The sequence below is a fragment of the Dioscorea cayenensis genome, chromosome 18 (genome assembly GCF_009730915.1).
Source record: "Dioscorea cayenensis subsp. rotundata cultivar TDr96_F1 chromosome 18, TDr96_F1_v2_PseudoChromosome.rev07_lg8_w22 25.fasta, whole genome shotgun sequence".
NCBI lineage: Eukaryota > Viridiplantae > Streptophyta > Magnoliopsida > Dioscoreales > Dioscoreaceae > Dioscorea > Dioscorea cayenensis.
In genome coordinates this window covers 19602831-19618793 of record NC_052488.1, presented here as the reverse complement: position 1 = coordinate 19618793, position 15963 = coordinate 19602831, and positions in this window count along the sequence as shown.

Genomic DNA, 15963 nt, shown 5'->3' with positions numbered 1-15963 from the left:
TAAACCAAACACTCTTACAATGTGCTCGATGCATGCGATTAAGTGTTAGCCTCTCTAAGCAATTTTGGGCTGAAGCAGTTAACACTGCTTGTTATCTGGTGAATAGATCTCCAACAACTGCAATTGATTTGAAGACTCCTCAAGAAGTATGGTCCGATAAACCCTCTGATTATTCTGGTTTGCGTATATTTGGTTGTCCTGCTTATGCTCATGTAAATGATGGTAAACTTGAGCCAAGTGCAATGAAATGCATATTTCTAGGGTATGTTGCTAGAGTTAAGGGATATAGATTGTGGTGTATTGAAAAACATAGAACTCAAAAAATTATTATTAGTAGAGATGTTACTTTTAATGAATCTGCTATGTTTGGCCAGAGAGAGAAGATTGATAATGTTGCAGGTAATAAAGATCAGGGTGCTAACCAGAAGGTGGAGTTTGAGATTGAAGTTCAAAAAGGAATAGAAGAAACTGTTGAATCACATAGTATAGTAGTAAGGAGACCAAGAAGGGAAATTGGAAAGCCTCTGGGGTATGTAGATTGTGTCAATATTGTTAATACTAACTCTATTGCTTATGCCTTGGCAGTAGGAGAATATATTAATTCTGATGAACCGAGGTCATATAAAGAGGCAGTGCAGAGTAGAAAAGCATCAGAATGGTTGATTGCCATGAATGAAGAGATACAATCTCTAGCAAACAACAGAACCTGGAAACTAGTTCCATTACCAAAGGGTGTAAAACCAGTGGGATGCAAATGGGTCTTGAAGAAGAAAGAAGGGATTCCTGGAGTTGAGCCAGCAAGGTTTAAAGCAAGGCTTGTGGCAAAGGGTTTCTCACAGAATGAGGGAATTGATTATTATAAAGTGTTCTCATCAGTTGTGAAACACAAAACAATTCAGGTTCTTCAAGCCATTGTAAGTGCTTTTGATTTGGAGTTAGAACAACTTGATGTCAAAACAACTTTTTTACATAGGAATTTGGAGGAACAGATTTATATGTCACAACCAGAAGGATTTCTTGTTTCTGGAAAGAAAGACCGTGTATGTTTGCTGAAAAGATCTATGTATGGGTTGAAGCAGTCCCCGAGGCGGTGGTATAAAAGGTTTGATGCAATCATGTTTTCTCATGATTTTGTGCGTAATGAGTATGATAATTGTGTTTACTCTAAAAATCTTTTAGATGGTTCTTTTATATATCTGTTGCTATACATGGATGACATGTTGATTGCAGCTAAGAATAAAGCTGAAATTGATAGCATGGGAAAATTCAAGTTAAGGTGAAGATTTGTTGAGATGCCTTGAATTTGATTGTGATGGTAACCCTATCCAAAATATGACTAGACCCGAATTTAGGGAGTCAACCTTAAATTAGAAAATTCAATGAAGATATGTGGTGGGCTTTTGGTTTGGGCCTGCCCAGCAAACTGATTCATTGTTGGTTATATTATTTTATTTTAATTCGGATATATATAGGGTTTTTTTTTGTATCGTCTATATGAGTTTTTTCCTCAAAAGGAAAGAATAAGAAATCTCTATCTCCCTACCCGTGGACGTAGGTCACATAGACCGAACCACATAAATCTCTATATGCTACTATTTTTCTTTTGCTTTTCTCCATATTATTCTTGTGTTTGGCATAACATAATAATTATAATTACATATTATTTTTATTTGAAAAATAAAACATGGAACGAGAATTGACGGTTCGGTTTAGGGTTGGTCTCGGATTTCTAACTCATAAGAACTTTAACCTAAATGTTAAAAATCTGGTTCAAGGTTTTGGTTTGGAATATTTATGATTCTGTTTTGCTTCTGATAGTGCAGGTTTGGTTTGGTGGTTCTAATCGAATTGGGGTCGAGTCTATTGTTAATCTTTTTTTATTTTTTTTTATTTTTTATTTTTATTTTTTTGAACTATCCAAATGTTTAATGCCCATACTATCTCATGGATCAGTAGACTCTAATCTATCCTACTATTCCCCATAATAATTATTATACTATAACATGAATCCACAATCTTTTCGTTTATCATTTCAATTATTCACATATTCAACTCACAAAAATATTGGTTAGTTAATAAAAATAATTAGTTAATACATTAAAATTTTTCATATTTTTTCAATTACATTATTAAAATATTTTCAAAAAATATACGAGTTAATAATATAACTAGTTAATTAAAATTTACACAAATAATAAACTTATAATATATTAAAAACACAAGAGATAAGTATCAAATATTATATTTTGATTTTATGATATTATACATTAGACGATAATTCTCAAATTGTTCAACATCCATGTAGATAGCATCTATGGTTAGAATTTAATGATCAGTCATCACTTCAAAAGATTTAAAGAGAATAAAAAAGGGTAAAATATTGAAAATAAATGCGGGTACATTTGTAAAAGTATATTTTAATATAATAAATAAATTACTATTGTATTTTTATGTTGCAACGATCATTTAATCTAAAATGTACAACTGTTGTTTTTCTGTTTTTAAAATACATGGTATGGTTAAAAAAATAAAATTGAGTCCTACATTTAGGCATTGTTTGGATTGGCTTCTCAAAAAAGTGTTTTTTTTCTACAGTTTTGTAGAAGTGCTTTGGGGAAAAAAGTGCTTTTTCAAAGTAAGTTAAGCACTTTTTTTGTATTTTGTGTTTAGATTAACTTTTCTGTAGAAGTAGAAACTGTGAAAATAAGCTAAAAAAACAGTTTTTTTCAGTTTGTTTTTTACGGCTTCTGCTTTTGTAGAAAAAACTAATACAAATAATTCTTTTTAGCCCAAAAACGCTCATTTATTGGCTTTTTGGAAGTTAATCTAAACAAAACCTAAGCTTTTCGTTGCGCTTTTAGATGGCGTTTGGTTGAATGTAATTCTAAATGCAGTGGATTTCAATTACAATGTAACTGAAAATACTTGGTTTTCAAAATACAGTATAGTCAAATCTTATATTTGATTGGGTGTAATTGGAATTACTGTATTATAAAATTTTTTGTTTGTTTGGAAGGATTTATAAATTTGGAATTGAAAAACACATGTGTATGTGTATGTATATGTGTGTATCTATGCACATGTATGTACATATATATCAATATGTATATATATAAGTATATGTATATGTGTGTGTGTATATGAATATATGCATATATATACATATATGTATATGAGTATATGTATATGTAAACAAAATACATATAGGTATATGTATACATGTGTGTATATGCATATATGCATATGTATATATGTAGAAGTGTATATATGTATATGTACGTGTGCATACGTATATATATATATATGTGTAGAAGTATATGTATATATGTATATGAGTATATGTATATGTAAACATACTATGTATAGGTATATGTATACATGTGTGTATATGTGTATATATATATATGTAGAAGTGTATATATGTGTAGAAGTATGTGTATATGCATATGTGTATATATGTATACATATGCATATACATATTAATATATATACACACACATATATATATATATATATATCACATAAGGATTTTCAACTCCCGGGATTTCGACTTATGCCCAATTTGGGCGTAAAACCAAATCACTCATTGGATGTAATCTAAGTTACATGGGTTTTTAAAATTATGTGAAACAAACATTGAATTTCTAAAAGCCAAGTAACTTAAGTTACATGTAACTTTAAATTCCCCCAAATAAACACTACCTTAATGATACACTTTATTGTGATGAACCCACCGCGGGCTATAGGAGAATCATGATTCACCTGAAAAGCTCTAGGATTTATTTAAATTTTTTACAAAATCATTTTAAGTTCTAAATATTTGGGAATATGAACATTATATTTTGAGCGGGTTATAAGACTGCCTATCCCAACGATTGCTTGTCCTAAAAGTCCTAACTATTGATATATATATATATATATGGTTTTTTATTTTTGAAGTCATATAAAATATTAATTAGTATTAATTAATACAAAACATTTAATTAAATAAAATTTGTGAGACAACTATAAAAAAATGTTATCTTCTAAATAATTTATTTTAAATATATAATTACTCATTTGGTGGATTATGTTTGTGATTCGTATATGAATATCTTCAAGCCAATAATTGCATGAAGATAATAATAATAATAATAATAATAATAATAGTAATAATAATAATAATAATAATAATAATAATAATAATAAAGGAAATGCATAAGAAGAAAATAAACAAAAATTATAAAATAATAAATACTTTAGTCATGATGGCTGGTGTAAAAACAAGGAAAAATAAAATAAAATTAAGGTTGAAGAGAAAATTATGACATGAAAAGCCCAATTGGACCCATAAGCCCATTGTAGTTTAACATTCAACTGAAATTGGAACACAATTGCAAACATGTTGGGCTTCATTTCAGTCCTAAACCCAACTTCGTTGTGAATTAGCCTCAATCCAATGTCTTAAAAATATATAAATTAATAAATAAATAAAATCAATTCTATATATTTATATTCTTAGGGCTGTAGACAAGCCCATATCAAGTTATGTTTCTCATTAAATAAATTAACAATGATAATAATAAATCATCTATAAGTGCTATTAATTAATCCAATTTTATCCAAACTCATTGATCACTACAAAAAAATTATAATTTACAAACAGCATTTTCCGTTTCTAATCCGTTGTTAATTTCATTTTAAATTTCTAATCTGTTGTTAATTCCGTTTCTAAATTTCTATTTCTAATACAACAAATTCTTGTAGTGGATTAAAGTAGAAGATGTATTGTAAAAAAAAAAGGAGAATTAGGACATATGTGAATGTATAAATATAATAGATGATTTCATTGGGTAATAAACCCTATGTGTCATTTTAGTCGTAAGTTAAAATATTGTAATACTAAATTATGACATGATTTTTTTTATTATATAATTTATATATAACTACAACTTTTACACCAAACCAAATATAAGGAGGTCCCTTCCTTATGGAATCTAGGAAGTCCCTGGTTTCAACATTGTGCACACAGTTATATATATACAAATATAAACTTATAATATATATATATACCTATTTGAACAATGGCAAAACCAAGGACTTACCTAAATCCATAACAATATATATAATGCAAGTTTAGTTGAAGTACATGTTATGGTACATGTATCTACTGCTAAACCAAGCAATTAACCTCTTAATTAATGTAAGTAATTTCCATCACCAATATAAGAGGGACTTTGATAGTTACATTGGAGAGTACAAGGATATCCAAATATATATATATATATATATACATCTAGTTTAAAAGTTTTTAACTAAAAAAAAAATCAAAAGAACAAATTATTATATACAAATACAATAAACTTAAAAATGGGCTAATTACAAGCCAAATACAAAGCTAAAATTAACTCAAATATTCATTTACTCTTTAGCAAATGTCAAGTCAACATCAAAGTCAATTTTCAAAGTCAAAGTCAGAGTAAACGCCACATGTTCAACATGCAATTGAATAGTAATTAAAAAGAGAATATATTATAAGTTAGGGATTTGGGACCAAACTTTAAAAGATAAAGTACAAGCAACATGGACATTAAGATTCTTAACCTAAGTGCTAAGCAATCACAACTGATCACAAGAACACCTTCCTTTCTTCTTCAAGGCCATTTCCTTTTGATAGTGATGATGCTTCCATGCATCAACCCTAAAACTCAAGCATAAGATTCATATGTCAAACAACCTCCTTTGATCTTGACATGTTCAGTGAGATTCTCTTTTTAGCTTGATATCAGAGCCATGCATAGAGCGATGTATACAGTAAAAAGCTTATATAATGAAAATAGTTATGCTTGCTTTATGATGAGAATAGAATAATTAAAGCATGCATGAAGGTGCATATGATGATGATGATTGCATGGCGATGAACAATGGGAGATAAAATATAGCCATCCTTTCATTTGGAGAATAGAATAAAGTGGAGGAGCTCATCATGCATGCATCGATGTGGCGTTTGTAGTTCATGATCATATTATGTTAAAAATATCTTTCACTTTTGCATGATTATTGAAGTTAGGTTTGAGAATAAAATCAAAATAACGGCAAACAAATATTGACGTTGAAATAATATTTGCATTCAAATAATGAGGGAAAATTCTGTTTCTAGATTTTTCAACTTTATTCTTGATTAAATAACGAGGGAAAAATCATGAATTCAAAGACCTCAAAACAACATTTCAAATCTCATTTACAAGCACATAATATATGTTGTTAAGTCACATAAGGAGAGTGTATAAATGTGGAATTAATATTTTAACATACTTGTGCCTTTATTTTGTATGAGCTGCTAAAATTTAAACTCTTTCTCGGTGAAAATGTGAACAACGAATTTGATGCCAATACATGATATATATACATATATGAAAATTCTAAGAACTTTTGATAAGTTGAGAGATGAAAAGAGATATCATTTATGGAAGTCCTTTTCGTAAAGGATGTAGAGACTATATGTGAGCCAGAACTTTGTTGGTTGTTTGGCAATGTGCATATTCTCTGATGGAGGGAATGGAACTAGTGATGGTGTACCTAAGTTTGGAAAGCTTTGAGAACTTTGAATATATTTATATATATAGGGTTGTGTTTTTCTAATAGAATCTAGACTTCGCTTTTTTTAACTTGGTTGATTGATTTGACCATGAGTTATATAGAAGCAATTGGCTTCATGCTTTGAAGAGATGTTTGATGGTGAGCCTCTTTGCAATTTGATTGTATGGCACCAAAACCTACCTCCCATAACTAGACAAAACCATTGCATTCAAGTTGAACAAGGGTGACAAGGTCTATGCATAGACTTGTCCAACTAGCTTCACAAAATGCCTCCTAGTGAATAAACAATTAAATTTATAAATAAATAAAATATTAATTGAATATTTTTTTGGTAAAAATATTAAGTTGTATAATTTATATTTTTGTTTGTAATATAGTAGATAAACTATTTTTTTAATATAATTAATGAGATAATTAACTATGGTATATAGTATCCATGATTGTTGTTTTGTTAAAAATTTAAATTATTTTGTAATGAGAAAAGAAAAAAAAAAGGACTCTAAGATGTAGAAAATGGTGGAGATAAATAATAGAGGAGAAAACAACATTAATTGATATTTTAGTGAAAATGTGATTTTAAATAATCTCTCACAACAAATAATTCGAATGATTTTTTTTTTTAAAACACTTCAATTAAATTGTTCACGTGCCCCATTTTGATATTCTTTATGGTGTTGGACTGTTTGAATCGGTGAGTAAACATTATATAACAAATTTTTTCAAATAAAAGTTTGAATTTCTTTTCTACTTAATGCAATTATGACCTGGAGCTATTTGGAATTAATAGCATATCGACATTTAAAGCACAAATAAAAAAATGATATTTTTCTCACATTCAAAAGTTATTGGAATATTATACAATAGAAAATGACATAAATATAAAAAACAACATATTATGGACAATATTATTATAGAAGCAATGAGTAATTGAAAACACCATTATTTTTAAACAAAATAAATTAGAAAAACATCATTTTCAGAGAAGTTTCAAACTCCACTTTCACTTCACTCTATCTTTTGACACAACAATGATAAGGAGCCGATTAAAACTTAGTCAATAAACATTAGATACATACAACGAACAATAGACTTTTTAAAGTTATAAATTAAACATTTTTCCACCTCACTCATCCTCTAATGCTTTTACAACTCAAAACTATATGGAATCAATCAACAAACACTATATTAATACATAAAATAGACACCACTAATTACAAAAGTATCTCAAATTTAAAAGTTTATCATCTCTAGTAAGCATAACCATAACAATCAATCACTTAACATCCAATCATATATAATTTGACACTAATTAAACCAAATTATTAAGATAATGTGATATGTCTTATTAAAAGTAAGTAAAGGGATTTTTTCACATAAAAAGCACAAAAGTCAATACACCTAACCTCTCTATGACCGACCACAATAATCCACCACTTAATCCTTGTTTTTTTTCTTAAAAGCCCACCAAATCTCATCAAAAGACAGCATTAGAAAGCTCTTGAAAGTGTCTTTCTTTTTTACACCTGCCCCCTTAAATTTATTCTTTAGTTTTTTTTTTTTTCCTTTTGTTATCTAGATTACATTTTCATGCATGATTGAAAACCATGTCTTTTTGGCAGTTAAAGGTCTCCTCGGACTATGAAACCATTTGTGCACTAAAATGCACACATTTATATATTATATTATATTACTTTAAGAAAAAAATAAAAATGAAAATAAAAAAAAAAGCCTTTGCTTGTGGTGGGGCGGCAAAGAATGTGACAGTAAAAGGGACGTGAGATTAAGACTCAGTGACGATGACTTGCACACGTGTCGAGAAGCAAGAGGACAAGAATCACCACAAATTTGGATGGTAACTTTAGTTGGTGACTTTCTTTAGAAATCACCGCCAAGACAAAGAGAGCTATGACATGGGGCACGTGTTGTTTGAACTCGTGTGGTTTGGTCGCACGTGTGAAGGAGACAAATGTGATATTCTTGTTGTGTTGATTGAAGACATGTTGGATTTTTCAACATGTGATATATATATATATATATATAATATAAATTTAATGATATTTATGAAAAAATATTTCCTTTTTTTATTAAAATTAATAAAAAAAATTTAATTCATATTTGTTTAAACAAAAATGATTTTCCCTTCATTTTCTTAAGATACTTGCACTCTTTCCCGTTTTGAGAAACAAACACAACAAATAATTGTTCCCATTGATATACTCAACCATATAATAATTATAATTATATATATATATATAATTATAAAAGGTCAAGTGAAATGATGTATATTGTGCCTTGATCTAAGAAAAAGTGGGCACCAAAAAACAGCAATACTAGTGTGGCTATTGACAACTCTAACGCTACAATAATGCTATATTAATTCCATGTTCACTATATGGTATATATGATATATATTCTATATGGATATAAATCATATCATTCTTTGTAGGTTTTGGCATTATTCAACCACTAATGATCTTCACCTTTAAATCCCACTAAGATGATATACACATTGACAAAAAGAAAACCACGCGTGCATTACCTTTGATAAAAATTGCATGGAGATGGTTGCATCTTATTTGCAAGTGATACGACATCACTTTATACATCATGCATGGCATTGCATGCATGCATGTCATCAATATATAGATTATGCATGGCATTGCATGCCATGGCAATGCATGCATGCATGACATCAGTATAAAACTCATGCATGCATGCATGCTAGTTTTAGTTGTGTATTAGACCAATGGTATGTCTTCTCAAAAAATAAAAGCTCTAGTAGTGAGTTGAATGATAGGAACTGTCACGCCCCGACCCGCGGGCCCACGAGACGCGACAATCGCCGCAGCAATCCCGAGGAGGGATACCCCGCCACTCAACCCCTCGGGATGCCTGCAGGCTAATCAACGCACGCGAATTCAACAATATACATATCGCGAGATATAGAGCGAGAAAAAACAATGTTACACAGCAGCGATAACAACAACAACAACAACAACAACAACAACAACAACAATAGGATCACAGGAAATATAGAGGGTTCACAAAATACACGGAAACAACCCTAACAACGAGTGGGAAATGGTAATACAGGAAGTTTAAGAGTATTTAAATACTAAACCATGCAACAAGTTTTTCTACACACTAGTGGATCCATAGGGTCTTATAACATGTTCCATGACAACAACAACATACATGAGCTGAAGGAAATACAGACGGATGATAGAATAGTAGTAAATGCCGAGTCTGGCTGCCACACGGTCACACCTACTACTGCAGCGATGCGGGAGGAAGAAGAGGGATGAGTAACTCAAGTTACTCGGTGAGGAGGTTAGCACAACCTTAGCGAGAAAAAAATACACCAACGACAAAAAAATAATAATAATGAATCATCAAAATAAATGCTTTACCAAAGTGATACAAGTTTAGAAACATTATTACATATAATAGAAGCCTTCAAGAGAATTAAAAAAACATAATAATACCAAGAAAAACTCTTTTTACCCCAACTAGGGTTTACAACACAAAAATCATAAAACATGGCTTTAAATACAAGTAAAAACAACAAAATATCATGGGTTTGAAATAAATAAACACAATACCCAACACTCACCCAACATAATATGGTCTAGAAAACTCTCTAAACCTTCGCCGTGGCCATGGCTAGGGTTCGAGCCGCAGGTACTCATGCCCTGGCGTTGACCCATCGATTCACCGGTTGGTGACTCAGGGCTACCGATGAATATCCGGTCGGGGCTCTACACTCCCACCCAGGCGGCCCTCGTAGTAGTCGGCCCGGTCGACCACGCCACCTCAAAAGGGTCGGCCGTGAAGACCGCCCTCTGCGATGGGATATCACCAAAACAATCACCACAATAAAATACAACTCCACTCGGAGTACAATATCCATCCATGATCATAAATCAAGAATACCTCGACCCATTTGCACGAGGACAAGATAAACACATAAGCAAAGCCCAAACTTTTAACACAAAAATAATTTTGCAAGTCCCAACACAAGCAACAACATGGAAATCCTTTTTCCTTTCAACAATCCAAAATTTGCTTCAAGCCTAGGATTTCACCAAATCAAAGATTTCCATAACAAAACTCAAGTTTCAAACAAAAATAAAGATTTCACAAACTCATGGATACATATATCAATCACAATTTCCACGATAACAAAAACAAAAAGCCAAAAGAGACATCCAAGATTTGCCTCAACAATAATTATCATTCACCAAATTACCAAACAAGTATAAATCAATAAAACTTACTTAAAAACATGAAATGCATATATATATATATATATATAGCTATTGGCATTCTTCTAATAAAAGCTATGCTAAATAATTCCACTCACAGGGATCGGCAATTTATCTTCCCTGCTTAAGCTACTCCTCGGCTAAGCCTTTTGCCTCGAGCCAAGACTTCTTCTCCTTGCCAAAGCATAACAAAATACAACAAAATTTAGCAAAAAAACAAACAAACAAGAAAAAAACCCTAAGTTTTCTAACAAACCACCCCTAATTCGATCCTAAGATTAGCTCAAAACTAGGTTTAAAGGTTACCAATGAATTCCTAGGGGTTTTAGCTTCAATCTAATCTAAAGAAATCAAAGAAACAACTAAAGATTGCCGGTGCTACTGATAGAATTCGACCTTGCTACGAGTAAAACCCGAGCCCTATACTATGGTTTTCTCCCCAATTTACAACTCTAAATCACAAATTTTTCTTCTACAACATTCTCACACAAGATCAACAATTCAATGGCTTCAATTTTAAACCTATAAACATGCAAATCCATGGAGAAATTCTAGGTTTTGAAAAACTAAAACAAAGGAAAAATACAAGAATAAATACGGGTATAAAAACCATAAATCTATGCTTACCAAGCTCAATGGTGAAGGAGGAAGAGATAGGGATGCTTGGTTCGCGAGAAAACTTCGCGGATAAGAAAATGGGAAGGGTTCAGCCAAGACAAGGAAAGAAGAGAAGAAGAAAAGAAGAAGAAGAAATGTTTTAAGGGAAAATTTTGAGCACTGTCTGATAGCAGGGATGCTCTGATGTCGAGGCCTCTATCAAACCGAGCTTCTACGGGGAACAAGTCGCTCTGAGAACCCGGTTTGCTACGGGGATCAGTGCCTACTGATGATGGTGAAAATCTATAGAAATGGGCTATAGTAATCTCACGATGAAACCTTGGGTATAACATTCTACCCCCTTAAGAAAATTTAAGCCCTCGAAATTTCCTTCTTACGACAAAAGACCTCTATGACTCGAGTCTAACAATACACATGCATCAAACAAAAGATAGATATTGTACAGTGATCATATCGACGCACCCTAGGCTCTTCATTAGTCGAGGCGAAAGATCACGGTGCGAGATCTAGTCTGCAGGCGTGATCCTCCCGAGCGAGGGGTGTTGCTCGTCAGCTACGGATCTTGTGGCGGTGAGTGCATGCACGAGCCGCAGGTGTGAACCTCTAGGCCGAGTAGGATGACACGGATTAAGTCACAGGCGGGGTCCCCCACGGGTCGGCGAGTGGGACATGACTGCGTCACGATGTGATCCAGCTTGTCCCATCGCTGATAACATGTCTGCGCGGTTCTCGACATCGTCCTCCATGGAACTTATGACAATTCCAACAGCATGCGCATAGTTCCTGCGATCTCATGCGACATCTCGCACGAAGGTAGTGAACTCTGCCCTGTGAGTGCAGGGCGGTGGAACCTGAAGAAACCAGCGAAGGTGCACCGCTAGATGAACTCTCACCTCTGCTCTTCTTTGAGGGTTGACTCATTTACGCACCTCTCCTCTTCTTGATGCTTTCGCGGATTAAATGCCGCCTTCGGGACCAACTTTTTACGCTTTCGAAGGGGCCAAGTGCACTACTTTCCCTTAAAACTACGGTTTCCTGTGACGCCATCCTCTCCCGAGCAGCGGGGTTCGGTCAGGCCTCGAACTCGAACATAGAACTTCCTCGGGAACCTACCGGTTCGGTACAAAGTTGCTAGGTCCTTTAATTACATCTCATACTGCATCGCGGATCTGCTACCACGGTTCAGTTTGCATGAACTCCCGCCTTTTACGGTCTCTATGGAAGCGGGTGTAGTACTCCTCGTCAAACTCCCTCACGAGAAAATCGACCAACTCAAAACAACGACGGGAGCGACCTTTCGGGACTTTCCCACCAAACTACGGCTCTGCCCTCGAGTAACCTCGTAGCAACCTTGAGCCTCGGGTCTTCTTCTAGAACCATGTAGTCGAAAGTAGCTATCACCCGCTTTAGCCACTCTTTTGGCAACCATGGCATCGCTCGTGCCATCAAAAGAGCTACTGACCCTAAGCGCCGGGCTTCGTCGAGGAGCTTAGACAAGAACAAACTACGGTTTGGACCCTCAGTCCTCTGCGGGGACTAGGGGCCCCAGTGCGTTGGGGTGGTCTTGAGGCGTGTGGGCTGCTGCGATCGGTACATCCTCTCCATACATGCTCCAAAAAGCTCATGAAGTCTCACGAACTCCCGATAGGGTCGGTGCCTATCCCGAGTTGTCCCAATAGGCTCTGACAGCTCGCATCGCCTCTGCGATGACAGACTAACTTCGAGCTCGGGGGTGCAGGGCGCGAGGGCTCGGGTACTCTAGGAGCATGCTTGACGCTGCTCTGGCGGTGCATACCTAGAATTGGCCTCCTGCCTGGGCGGGCGAGGAGGGCGGTGGAGATGGCACTCCACGCCGTCCGCCTCTAAGCAGTGCGGTAGTAGGCTCAGCCAGCGAGGAGCAAGCTGCTCCGCTGCGTGTCTTGTGAGGCGTTATCTTGGCATTTTCTTGAAAAAGACACCAAAACAACTTTTCAAAAATCAATTCCTATATCGCAGCAATGCTACATGCTCAACTCTAGCTGGATCCACTAGTTACTACGGAAGGCGATCGAGACAAGAACAAGTTCGACTATTAGTCTAAACCCGATAGCTCGATACCAGATAAAATTGTCACGCCCGACCCAGCGGGCCCACGAGGCAGCTGACAATCGCGCGGCAATCCCGAGGAGGGATACCCGCCACTCGACCCTCGGGATGCGCGAGGCTAATCAACACACGCAGAATTCAACAATATACGTACTCGCGGATATAGAGCGAGGAAAAAACAATGTTACACAGACGGCGGTAACAACAACAACAACAACAACAACAACAACAACAATAGGGATCACGGAAATATAGAGGTTCACAAAATACGGGGAAACAACCCTAACAACGGTAGGGAAATGGTAATACACGAAGTTTAAGGTATTTAAATACTAAACCATGCAACAAGTTTTTCTACACACTGAGTGGATCCATAGGGTCTTATAACATGTTCCATGACAACAACAACATACATGAGCGAAGGAAATACAACGGATGATAGAATAGTAGTAAATGCCCGATCTGCTTTGCCACACGGTCACACCTACTACACTGCAACGATGCGGGAGGAAGAAGAGGGATGAGTAACTCAAGTTACTCGAGTGAGGGAGGATTAGCACAACCTTAGCGAGAAAAAAATACACCAACGACAAAAAAATAATAATAATGAATCATCAAAATAAATGCTTTTACCAAAAGTGATACAAGTTTAGAAACATTATTACATATAATAGAAGCCTTCAAGAGAATTAAAAAAACATAATAATACCAAGAAAACTCTTTTTTTACCCCAACTAGGGTTTTACAACACAAAAAAATCATAAAAGCATGGTTTTTAAATACAAGTAAAAACAACAAAAATATCATGGGTTTGAAATAAATAAACACAATACCCAACACTCACCCAACATAATATGGTCTAGAAAACTCTCTAAACCTTCGCCAGTAGCCATGGCTGGAGTTCGAGCCGCCAAAGAGTACTCATGCCCTTGGCGTTGACCCATCGAGTTCACGGTTGGTGACTCAGCTACCCGATGAATATCCGATCGGGGGCTCTACACTCCCACAGGCGGCCCTCGTAGTGTCGGCCGGTCGACACGCCACCTCAAAAGGTGGCCGTGAGAGCCGCCCTCTGCGGTGGGATATCACCAAAACAATCACCACAATAAAATACAACTCCACTCGGAGTACAATATCCATCCATGATCATAAATCAAAGAATACCTCGAGCCATTTGCGAGGACAAGATAAACACATAAGCAAAGCCCAAACTTTTAACACAAAATAATTTGCAAGTCCCAACACAAGCAACAACATGGAAATCCTTTTTCCTTTCAACAATCAAAATTTGCTTCAAGCCTAGGATTTCACCAAATCAAAGATTTCCATAACAAAACTCAAGTTTTCAAACAAAAATAAAAGATTTCACAAACTCATGGATACATATATCAATCACAATTTCCACGATAACAAAACAAAAAGCCAAAGAGACATCCAAGATTTGCCTCAACAATAATTATCATTCACCAAATTACCAAACAAGTATAAATCAATAAAAAACTTACTTAAAAACATGAAATGCATATATATATATATATATATATAGCTATTGGCATTCTTCTAATAAAAGCTATGCTAAATAATTCCACTCACGGGATCGGCAATTTATCTTCCTCACTAAGCTACTCCTCGGCTAAGCCTTTTGCCTCAGAGCCAAGACTTCTTCTCCTTGCCAAAGCATAACAAAAATACAACAAAAATTTAGCAAAAACAAACAAACAAGAAAAAAACCCTAAGTTTTCTAACAAACCACCTAATTCGATCCTAAGATTAGCTCAAAACTAGGTTTAAAGGTTACCAATGAATTCCTAGGGGTTTTAGCTTCAATCTAATCTAAAAGAAATCAAAGAAACAACTAAAAGATTGCCGGTGCTACGATAGAATTCGACCTTTGCTACGTAAAAGCCCGAGGCCCTATACTATGGTTTTTCTCCCAATTTACAACTCTAAATCACAAATTTTTCTTCTACAACATTCTCACACAAGATCAACAATTCAATGGCTTCAATTTAAACCTATAAACATGCAAATCCATGGAGAAATTCTAGGTTTTGACTAAAACAAGGAAAATACAAGAATAAATACGGTATAAAACCATAAATCTATGCTTACCAAGCTCAATGGTGAAGGAGGAAGAGATAGGATGCTTGGTTCGCGGAGAAAACTTCGCACGGATAAGAAAAATGGGAAAGGTTCGGCCAAGACAAAGGAAAAGAAGAAGAGAAGAAGAAAAGAAGAAGAAGAAATGTTTTAAGGGAAAATTTTGGTCTTTGCTACGATGTATGAGGATGCTACGATGCCGAGGCCTCTATCAAACCGAGGCTTCTCGAGAACAAGTCGCTCTGAGAACCCGGTTTGCTACAGGGATCGAGCCTCTCTGATGTGAGTGAAAATCTATAGAAATGGGCTATAGTAA